Source organism: Canis lupus, chromosome 19 (assembly GCF_048164855.1).
Source record: "Canis lupus baileyi chromosome 19, mCanLup2.hap1, whole genome shotgun sequence".
Lineage (NCBI taxonomy): Eukaryota > Metazoa > Chordata > Mammalia > Carnivora > Canidae > Canis > Canis lupus.
The window spans coordinates 12,295,426-12,307,554 of record NC_132856.1 but is presented as its reverse complement, the minus strand read 5'-3'; the positions used below and the strand labels follow the sequence as shown (position 1 = coordinate 12,307,554).

At 38.0% G+C, this 12,129-nt stretch overlaps 1 protein-coding gene and 1 pseudogene across 7 annotated transcripts in view; one reads left to right on the top strand and one right to left on the bottom strand.

Annotated features, from left to right (window-relative positions):
- Positions 1–12,129, top strand: part of GRM7 (glutamate metabotropic receptor 7) — an 849,841-nt gene that overhangs the window by 338,641 nt on the left and 499,071 nt on the right. The window lies entirely within an intron of this gene.
- Positions 8,481–9,425, bottom strand: LOC140611271 (small ribosomal subunit protein eS1-like; annotated as a pseudogene).

Here is a 12,129-nt window from a genome sequence, read left to right as displayed (position 1 = left end):
GAAGCTTAGGGATAATCTATGGAATTTATTTATCTGTTACTAATTCATTAATAATTGATCATTAAATTAAGCCAGCCAATTTATTGCACAACTAAATTATAGCAAATGTGCTTTTTCTTTGCCCACAGTTAAAAATTTTTACTGGAAAAGAAATCAAGTCTTATATATTTAATAAAATTCAAAGTTAATAAAGCAAGGGCCATGACCTCACAAAGCCAACCTCCTTTATTCTCTAGGATGTATAACAGCACTAATAATGGCTATATTGAATCATCTTGGACAAAGCAAAAATAACCCTGTTGTTTCTGAGGTGCAAGACAAGAGAGTCTATCTATATATCTGCTAAACCTTGGCAAGAAAAGCAAAAGGAGAGATAGCATCTGAGAATATTCAGAGGTGTTGGTAGCTCTTGGGGCCCAGCTTGTGATAGTGTGACTATAATTGGTTTAAAGAACAAGGTGATGTAAAGGAAATTTGAAGCCATTTCAGCCTTCTTTTATTATTTGAAGTGTTCTAGTGCATGCAATGGCTTCCAAACAGCTGGCTTTGTGATAGAATCTGATCCCCAGGTGCTGAGAATGCTCAAGTGAGGGAGTGCCAAGGAAGGTTTTGGGTTAAAACTATGGACAAGATGTATACACGTAAAATGAAGTAGGGGTTTTGGTTAAAAATAATTTCCACATGGACTGTTTGGATGGAGAGAAGGTACCGTGGAGAAAGAAAGCTAGCATGGGAAATTAAATGTATCCTGAAAGAGCAATAGAAGAAAATACAAAGGAACAAAAGGCTTGCTGGGGAGCCCATAGAGGATGGAGGAATACAGTTGACCTTGTTCAGATGGGTGGTTGTGACCTCTGCTTCTGAACGGCTGTGTCTGCACTAGAGACACTGGAACAGTGTTTCTCAAGCTTGGTTGGACTTTGGAATTACCTTGGGAGTTTGAAACTGTGCTGATGCCTGTGTCCCACTCCTGGAGATTCTGACTGAATAATTGGTCTAGGACAGGGCTTATACATCTGGTGATTCTAATGTAGTCCACTTAGCCAGCTACTGCTCTGGAATATGAAGATATCATTTAATGCCATCTTCTCTCATGGTTCTTTCCTTCCCATCTGCAGGCTCACTTTTCATATCCTGCCCATCACCCTCTCCCCTCTGCATACAGAGTCTCAGCCATGACAGAAATCTGTATAAACTGATAAAATAACCTAACACTCAAGCTGTAGAAGTGAATTCTTTATAGCAGTGTCTCTTTAAATGAAGGTTTCTCTTTCAAGCTGAGGATCTCCTCTCCTTGTCTTCGGCTTTGGACACTAAATTGGTAAGATGTTAAAATCTGTAATAGGAAACAGTAGAATTACAGTAGATACTTAACATTTTTAAGATACTCCTAGCATGCATTTCAGAACATGTTGCTATCTTTTGCAAATCATGCTGGCTGCTATATCTGTTCAAAAATGTGATGAAAATGGCACATTTTATCTTTCAGATGCCTCTGCAATTATAACCATGAAAACGATTTATTTACTAAAAAATAAATTTCTGTTTTTCTTTTTTAAATAAATGTATGAAGCACCAAAGAGAAACGTCATTAAATAGGTCAGTTAGAGATCTTGGGTCTTCTATATTTAGTTCTGCTGCCTTAAACCCAACTGTGGAGAGAGAAATCCAGAAGGCATTTTGGAAAGGCAGTGGTACTTTTGACAACAGCATATTCAGCCACAGTTACTCCTCACAATCAGAGAAAATAAACATTTCACCCCCTCCCCATTTGATCTCTCTTTCTGAAGATACATTCATTCATTCACTCATTCTTTTTTTTTTTTAATCTTTTTTCAAATGTCAGTGATACTGGAAGAGAGCAAAGTAGACATGGCCCTAGCCCTTGCTGGGTTTAGCCTTCCTAAATTATGAGTTGACACAAACAGTATGCATTCAAGGTGATAGTCTGGGACTGCTGGGTGTCTGTCCAGAGCTGCAGCTCTCATATTGGCATTGCTGGCTTGTACCTGCTAGTGTATGACCTTGGGCAAGTTACTGAGCTGCTTTCAACCTCAGTTTTTTCATCTGTGGGATACTCATTTATTTGCCAGATCTACCTTAGCAGCTTCTGTGTGTTGGGCATGGTGCCAGGTGATGGAGGTGCAAAAGGGCATGAGACAGGAAGGAGTTTAGTCAACCAGGTTTGTTTTTTACATAGCACCCACTACAATAAACACTAGTGGTCATCGTTTTATTATTACAGGACTGTATTGGGCTCTATAGGGGATTCAGAATGAGGATGATTATTAATACATCTGATTTATAAAACATGTTTTCATTTCATTTTGCTTGACCAAATTTGTGGCATCACTTCCTACAGCTCTGCAATTTGTCTTTGTTAGCAGCCTCTAGGAATCTGGGTGTAAAAGCAAAGATGATAAATATTTAACGCGATCCTGGACAGAATTTTCCAGGAGGATGTGATAGATAAGAGATGAAGTGAGTCAGGGTTCAGCAAGAGCATGGTTGGATGTAACTTTGACAAGGTCAGGTATCTTGTCTTTGCAATTTACTGCTATATTCTCAGGGATGAGTAATGCAAACACCAGGAAATCAAGAATTAGTTGAATGAATAAATGAATCGAGTGAAGGATCTAAGTTGGCAAGATAAAGGAATAAGGACATGAGAGGAGGGGCCCTGTGGAGGGAGAGAAAATAGGGAGGTGAAACATCCAGAAACAGAGTGCTCTGAGTGAGGGAGTGTGAGAGTTAGAAGAACAGGAGGTCATTGCCAGAGGGCCAGGCATTTGATTTAAAGCTTTAAAAGATGGCGCAATTCAGAAAAGAGTCAAGAGCCAGGTAAAGACTGCCCTGTGGCAGGTAGAGCTAATGTGGAATATACAGGGAAAACAAAGGGACCTGAGGAACTGTTTGTTGACTATGGAGTTCAAAGGCCTGTAGAAATCATCCTGGAGCCAGAGGGTAAGATGAAAGAAAAGAGTCACCCAGAAGCAAGGTGTTGAGTGAGTGTAGAGCTGACGTGGGGCTTAGCTGACAGCCCTGTACTATGGGGCAGGAGGGGAGATGGTAAAAGTAGAGGAAGGTGTAGCCAGCCAGTATATGCCTGGAAGGATAATTTTTCTGTTTATTTTTTACAGGAGGGTAGAAGAGTAATGATTTGAACTCAGCAGGTGAGATTCCTATGTTACCTCTCAGGAACAAAGGGCAGAGGAGTGAAGAAGGGAAGTGAAAAGACCCAGGCAGTAAAACTTTTAAGCCAGATGGACGCACAACTCGTACTAACTCATTATCATCCTTGCAGAGAGGATACTTTAAGCATGATAATTAAGTGTTTCCTTTCGGTCTACTTAGGAGCCTAATCTTCATCAGCTGTTCACAGTCTGATCACATAAAATACCTCTTTGCATTCAACTATTGCCACATTCTTCAAGGTAATTGGAAGTGGCTTGGGTGCTGAGTCAAGGAATCCTTGCTAAGGAACTTCACACACAGCTTTTGCTGTACAGAGCTAGCAGAAGTATTATCAGCTTAAACAAATGGAGGATTTATTCAGTTCTCATCTATTAGCTGCAGTGGCTTCACAGCCATTAGAAATGCACGGAAGAAGTGAAGAAGCGCTCCCACCACTTCCTTATAAAACCTTAGCATGCCATTCAGCATATGAATGAGGCTTGGGTATCTTTGGAGGATTTGTTATCCTGAAAGTAGAGACTTATTATTTTTTTAACTGATAAGCTCTAAGGAGTGCAGGGATGTGGAAGTATAGGACCAGGTGTTACGGAAGGAATGTTTTTAAGAATCAAGTCAAGAACAGAAATGCTAGAAGCACCACAGATGGGATTTTAATGGAAGTTTCCTTCTAATTTAAGATCTTGGCTGTATCCAAAATAAAGGTAATATTCAAGAAAGGTTGTATAAAGGAAATATCTGAATATCTCAGTGTCCAAGTGGAAACTAAAGATGGGGGATGCCTGGGTGGCTCAGCGGTTGAGCATCTGCCTTCGGCCCAGGGCGTGATCCTGCAGTCCTGGAATCAAGTCCCACATTGGGCTCCCACACTGGGAGCCTGCTTCTCCATCTGCCTGTGTCTCTGCCTCCCTCTCTCTCTGTGTCTCTCATGAATAAATAAAATCTATATATATATAAAAAAAAGAAACTGAGGACAGTGTTCATCATGAAAGACTTCAATGACCACTCTGCCTTCTGCTCACACACTCTAGGTATACAGTGTGAAAACACAAAATTACACAGCAGTAAGGATAATTATGCACATGTTGTGTAGCAGGTTTTTGAGGAATTACAGTGTCCTGTTTGTGCCTTATAAAATTTAAAATGATGTTACTTCCGGAGGAGGGATTGGTATGATGAATAACTGTATAAATAATAAATAAGGAGGTTGCACAATATTAGAAATGGAAACCACTTTATTATTAAGTGGAGAAGTTTCTGCTTCCTGGTGGTACTAAATCATGTGACGTAATATCTACCAGTTTTAATCCTAAGTGAAAAAGCAACTGCACAGATAAAAAAAAAAATAAGCCACAAGGTTTTTATTATTGTGTTTATTACTGAGGTTGTCAGACTCTTTGACATGATGGTATTTATCATAAGTAAGAAAAAAAGTAGACATTTCTACTTCACCTTAGATTAAAGCATTGTACCTTTGTTTAAAATATATGTATAATTTTATCACATATTCTAAAAGACAAATGCACAAAGATGAATTCTGCATAAACTCCAGTGTAGTTTTGCAAACTATGGTATGCATCCAGAATTCCTCAGCTGCTCGTTACATTTGTAGAAGCTCCTTTTTGGACTTCCAAATCAGATGCCTTACAGGTAAGGCTAAGTACCTCTGGGAATCTGATTCAGGTAGGAAGAGAAACAGACATTGAGAGAAACTGGATTGGGGTCATGGTTATCTCAGGGTCCTGAGTGAGAGCTCTGTAGCCTTGAAAATCTAAGTGGCAAAGCCTTGCTCTAGTTCTTGCTGGGTAGAATAAGGTAAACCCATCGTCTATTAAGTATCAGCAGATGAGATCTATTTTGGGGATTTAATTTTATGTAAACCTATAAAAGGAGCCAATAAATTCCCAGTATTCCTTCTGTACATCCAGAAAAAAAATGGCATCCCCAATGGGAAACACCTTCATTGTGCATGTCAACTAGGAATACCTGTCAAAGACAAGTATAAGCAGAAATTCATCTGTACTTCAGAATTTATGTTGGATTTAATAGCACAAATTATTAATGAGGATTGTAAGGGAGCCAGCTCTCTTCCCTGAACCCTTTGCTACATTTGACCTGACCAATGGTGGTTGCTTTTATTAAAACTTTACCAGGTCCCACTCTTGACTTCTCTGACTTAGAATTTTTTAGTCCTACTGCTGGCTCTGTGACCACTTTTTGGCTGGCTGCTTCTTCTTGTCTTTTTTTTTTTTTTTTTTTTTGGCTGACACTTCTTTCCCAATTAACAAATGTTATGTTATTCCCTCAGGCTCAACACCTTCCTTAAATAGGATCAACTGTTAACAGGACTGCACAGCCCCTCCTAAACTACTTTCTCAGTCTTGACTTCACCAGAAGTCAACATTCTATACAATTTCTAGTCAAAATACCTTGTTCATATGTCAAACCATGGAATTCCTTAATGAAGCATAGTTTCCCCAACTTCTCTACAGCTTCTGTCATTCCCTTGGATTTTTTTTTTTTTGTTTTTGGGGGTCTTTTTGCACTGAGATTTAGATCTTCCCCTACTTTTTCATTTCCATTAAATGGTAGGAAAACAAATATCTACATGTTTTCTGTGATTCCCCTATCTCTTTCTCTTTCCTTTAAGTTTCTGTCTCTATCTCCTTTTCTGTTCATTTACTAAATATCTACCTATCCACTCATTCATCCATCCATCCACCTATACAAATATGTATTAAGTGTCATCTATGTGTCAAGCATTGTGCTAATTTCCAGAGATACAATAAAGGAGGGAAAGAGAATCAGTCTAGCATATATGGAGCATTAATGATTAAAGATTAATGAAGTAATCACACAAATATATAATTACAAACAATGATCAACATTGGGAAGGAAATGTTTAGATTCTCTCTGGAGAACCTGATCTCATGAATGGGCAGGAAAGGGATGGGGGAGGTTATTTCTGAGAAAGATAATTTCCTCCTAAAAGATAGGAGAGGACATATGTGGCTAAAGCCACATATGTGGTGAGAGTCAGAAAAGAACATTCTTAAGGTTTATTTATTTTTTTATTTCTTCATTCATTCCTTCATGTTCCAGCTAATAATATTTGAGTGAATATTTGGTGCCTGGTCCTGTCCTCAAAACAAGAGATTGGCTGGTAAACAATACCTTTAACAATTCAACAGATTTTGATCACATATCTTTTAGGTGCAGCCACTTACAAGATACTGTGTATTGAGTTTCCATTCCTCAAGCATGCCTGTGTGTCCCTGCAAAGGCACATACCTTCTCTCTGATGGAGATCTTACAGAGTCTTCCTTGTATAACCAATCTAAACTTTCTGAAAGAGCCTTTTTGGGCTACACCAACCATACCATGTTTGATTACCTATTTTTAAGTAAAGTGAATCAGTTTATGATCCTTCATGACACACATTAAGTCAGTCTTTGTACAAGTCTTTGATACATACTTGTTTCTTGGTGTGTTTCCTTGCCTTGGAGACTTCTCCCTCTAGGACACAGCAACCCAGAGAGAAAGAACAAAAGCTCTGGTGACAGAATCAACTTAAAACCTAGCTCAGGCAGTGACTAGTCATGGAATCCTGTGCTGGTGGCTTCACCTCTCTGACCTCTGACTCCATTTTTATCACCAGCAAGAAAGGAGAAGATAATATATGTGCCAAGGAATAGTTCATGTGAAGTAGAACTAAATATAATGTCTGGCATGCAGCATATGTCCAGGGAATGATGGTTGGGAGGACGTAGGTGAAGGTTGAGGAGGCTGCTGAAGCATTATAGTAACAATGATTTTTATTATATCACAAAACTTGGTACAAAACTATTTGGAAGCCTCAGAGTTTCACCATCCAGATTCTGCTCCATTTGCATGTTTACTTCCCTGTGTCGCCATTGAACTGCAAGTAAGATACTTACTAGCTAGTTCTATCAATCCCTGCTCAAGACATCAAAGACTCTTTTAGATACCAGCTCAACAAGTCAGGAACAAAATTCTTAGACTGTTCTTTCCCAGAGGAGAAAAAATAAAGTATTGTTGTGTCATTTTGATATGAAAATTTGTTTTGAATAGTATTATCTGAATTCTGCTCTAAAACATTGATAATAATTATGCATTTCTTTTCCCCCCAACATCTATACAATTTACCACTTATTTATCTCATAGTAGTATCATTGGATAGTAGAAGCATATAACTTTTCAGGTAGGAAGGATGGCCCTTGAAACTCACTGGGTTCAGTATCTTAGTGTTGCAGATAGAACAAAAATGAAGCCCAGGGATGTTAAGGGAGTTGATCATAGTTATGCAAATACTGTACATACTGTAATAATAAGGTATCTGAAGATGAGTTATCTGGAATATAGGTCGTGAAAGATGTGTGAGCAGGTTTACTGGGGAGGACTCTTGGGAACACCTGTGAGGGAGTAGAGGGATGAGGAGGAATTGAATTGAATGCATTGAATTGCATTGATGCATTGAATTTCCATGCAGTCACAATAAAGGCCTCAAATGATCCCACAGTGGACTCTAGGCTGGGATGACCAGTTACAGTTGTCCTGCCTGGAGGCACATAAATACGTTTTTGAATATGGGCTACCCCCCCGGGGAGGGTCTATGACTTTGGACAAGGGCAATTCTAGGAAAGCCATCACCTTCCAACACTCCCAGCACCTGATGGAATGAAGGCCTTGTTCCCGATGGGGATCTGAGCAGCTCACAACAGCAACCATCACATAGGATGAAGATGATCTCATAAAAATATCTCCCAAGTAAAGATAGACAAAGAGCTTTATATTTGATTCCTTACTAGGTTTCTCATTCCTGGGTGATGTTTCAATTCCTTATTTTATATAAAAAGTGCTATTTGGAGAAGTTACATTCACCTGAAAAACCTCATTCAAAGTTAATTTCAGATGTCCATAAAGTTCATCTGAGCTAATTGTCAGAAGAGGAGGATGTACCCAGTGATGATTCTTGGAGACAAAACCTTACAATTAAAAGCATCAGATACTGTTTATTTTTTTAAATTTCCTTTTATTAACCATTTATAACACTTCCATCCAGATCACTACAGCTGGAAATAGATCACTACTGTTTTGCAGCTATTTAGTAGCCAAGAGCAATGGATAAGATCCATACAACAGTTCCGAAAAGTTCACACCGTCAGTTCAGAACATCTGCTTCACCAAGCCTAGCTATTTAAAAAGAATGATAAGAAATTAAACATCACAAATAAGATATTTTTTATTTGTCACCATTAAATGTCTGAATTTTATTTTATTTTATTTTATTATTTTATTTTATTTATTTTATTTTTAAATGTCTGAATTTTAAACAGATTCTTAGACTGGTGGTTCATATCCATCAGCTTGTTCAACTTTAGCACCCGTCTCATCCCCGGTAGCTTTTCCAAAACTACTACCTTCACCATGAAGTTCCATGAGTTTTCCCAATTCAAACTTGGGCTGCTTCAGCATTTTTACTTTTCTAATGAAGACATCATGGAGTGGACAAATAGACTGACAAGCTTTTTCTATATCTTTCCCAATGCTGTCTGGAATCAATTTATTGACCACTTCTTTCAAGTCATCTGTCTCCGCCTCTCGGGTCATGATTTCCATCATCTTTTTCTGGATTTGACGGACCTGTTGGTGATGAACATAAGAGGTCTTCTGGATCTGATTATTGCATTTTTTAGTAAAACCAACACAAAATAGATGAAGCAAATAATCATCAGTCGTCTTTACATCAACATGAGCTTCAATCATGGTCTGCCATTTTTTGACCATGGAGCACATTTTGTCATGAGTAAGATCCATGCCATGGAAATTAGGCAGTTTTTGCCCTGCACATCCTCAGTAATTAGCTTATATTTTCTAAATAAAACTTCATCATTCTACAGATCAGCAAGGCTAACTTCAAAAATGTGACCCTCGAGACCATCAGATGCATTTTTGGTTCCTTGAGTTCTTGTGACTAGTGTTTTTCCGATATTTCTTATATTGAGCATAGCTGGTGCTTTCACATCATACCAATCTTCCTTAGAAAATGGATCAACCACTTTCTTCTTGGCTCTTTTTTTGCTGCCTTTGGTAAGGCGCTTGTTCTTGCCGACCGCCATGGTACTGCTCTGGGTGCCAAAAGGGTGGAAGTGCATCAGATACTGTTTAAACCAAGATTTTTAAGGTCATTTATGGTTCAGTACAATAAATATGGAGGTCATAAATATGCACCTACAGAAAAGTAAGAAAATAAATTTTAGTAACTGCCTGATAATTGGATTAAAAAAACATTGTTTTTCAAATTCCTAATTCAGCAGATATTTCTTGTGCCCCTGTCTGTCCCAGGTGATATTTTAGGCCTGGAGATTGAGAAGCAAATGTGTCTTATAAACCTGAAAAGCTAGACAAATGTCTCTGTGAATGAAGTTTTAAAGAACTAGACATTATGCCTTTTTCAGAGTCACTACCCTTAACACAGCTTTTAGAAAATTAGACAAAACTCAGCTTTCCCACCAAGAGAATGCTTGGTGTCTCCATGGCAATCCCGTCCAATTGTTTCACTTTGTTTTTTTGTTTCTTTAAAGATTTATTTATTCATGAGAAACACAGAGAGAGGTGGAGACACAGGCAGAGGGAGAAGCAGGCTCCTCGCAGGGAGCCTGATGTGGAACTCGATCCCAGATCCTGGGATCAGGCCCTGAGCCGAAGGCAGATGCTCAATCGCTGAGCCACCCAGGCATCCCAATTGTCTCTCTTTGAAAACCCTCTTGGCAAAGATATGCCATGTCAAAGGACAGGAATATGAATTGTCAAATATTCACCAATTAAAAAGACAATTAGCCCTAGCTCTACATAAAGGCTTTTTAATTTTCTAATCTTTTTAAAATAATAAGGTGAATGTTTTCCCAGGTCTGGTTCTGCTTTTATTTCCAAAAGGTTTTAGAAATGCCTTGGAAGTTACCTCTCTCTGCTAGTCCTTTCACTTCAAAAGATCATACCTGGCTATATGCCTATACTTTTATAATTTGGAAGCTGAGGAAAGCAAAAGTGTGAATTTTCTATAGAAAACATGTCTTTGCTTTATTATCCTATGTTAATGTAATCATAAGCAACAACAATACTTGATTATGAATTGATAGGAAACAATTATGTGTGTGTGCATTTGGGTACATATAATGTCTGTGATAGGCTTTGGGTGTAGCATTTGTAATGTATTTTGTAATTTCTGTTCCCTTAGAATAATAAAAATACATGCTAAAATTGATGACAGGGTATTTTAATACTATCTTTGCCAACCCTGTGAAATGATGAGATTGTCTCAGTTCTACAAAATACAGAAGGATTTGAAATTGCTTTAGATGCTTATTTGCAATTGGAAAATAACAAATCTTTTGTGCCCACATCCTTATATGTGCACATTACTAATATCACTGCCCTTGAAGTCCCTAAAAATACCTGAAAATCCAACTCTTGATTTCAGCTCAGATTATGATTTCAGAGTCCTGAGATCCAGCCCTGCGTCTCTCAGCATGGAGTCTGCTTAAGACTTTCTCTCCTTCTCCCTTTGCCTCCCTCTCCCCCTCAAGTCAATCAATCTAAAAAAATTACCTGAAATACTCTGTTCTCTATTACTGCAGAAATTTATTAGCAAATATTTTTATTACTCAGATTGAAAGGGCACATCTGAAGAATGTTTAGGATTTTGTTTGTTTCATTTTGTGTGTGTATGTATTGTCCTCTCTGCTGGCTTATTTTTGAGACACAAGTGACCCAACTTGACAGCTTTATAGGGGGTGTTGAATATGCCAATATTAAACTCTGCTGTATCAACCAATTTTCAGGTAGTCGTGTAAGTGCAAACCTCTGTCTTTAATATGTGATTCAGGCATCTCTGTAACCAGCCAAATGGAAAGATTTCTAGTAATTTATGTAATCACATCATTGGTTTTTGCATCTTGAGGAAGCGGTTCCTTTTTTTTAGGCAAGCTGGTGTGTCTCTGAGGTCATTTATCTGCTTAACTGTTGCTGAAATTGAAAGAAGGGGAAAAATAAACAAAATGACAAGATAACTTTCTTAACAGAAGGGAGCTAATTTGAGAGAGGAATGAGGGATTATGATGGCCAGATTGAGGAAGGATGTGATGAAGTACAAGTGAATTACAAATGGGCCACCAGTGACCCCGATGATGGGATTCAAGTAAATTATAATTTTGCTCCAATGGTTGACTTAAGTGTGTGTTGACTGACCTAATTCCCACTCAACTGGAAGACTGTGGAGCTGTTATTGTTTCCCTGTGGCTTCCTAGCTGTCCTCTTCAGCTTTATTACCTACAATTGATTTTTCCACTCCTGTTCAGATTCTTACTATAGACTTTTTAAATGGTAATGATTATCCAGTCCTAAAATCTGAAGAAAAAATATTACAAATTACCAAGGCTGTCTTACTTTTTATTTCATTTAAAAGACATTTCAATAATAATAAAGAAAAATTAGAGGAAAACAATAACCCATGGTCCTTTGTTCATGTTTTTTGAGTTTTTCTCATCTACACACCCATATACACTAATTGAAAAAGTAGTATGTGCACATTTTGAAACCTTTAAAATTTCTACAAGAAATTATCTATAAGATACAAATATTTTGTAGCAAAGATTATATGTAGTATTTTAACTATTTAAAAATTCCTAAACACAGAAATAATCATTGTTCATATATACATAGGGATATGAACAACAGCTATGAGCATGTAACAATGGGGGTGTGACTAACACTGTAGCAGTTTTACAGCTAAACCTCCAGAAATCTCAGATTATTTCCTTAGCATGAATTACTAGCAGTTCAGTTGTTGATTAAAAAGTATGTATGTGGGGTGCCTGGGTGGGTCAGACATTTAAGCATCTGCCTTTGGCTCCGGTC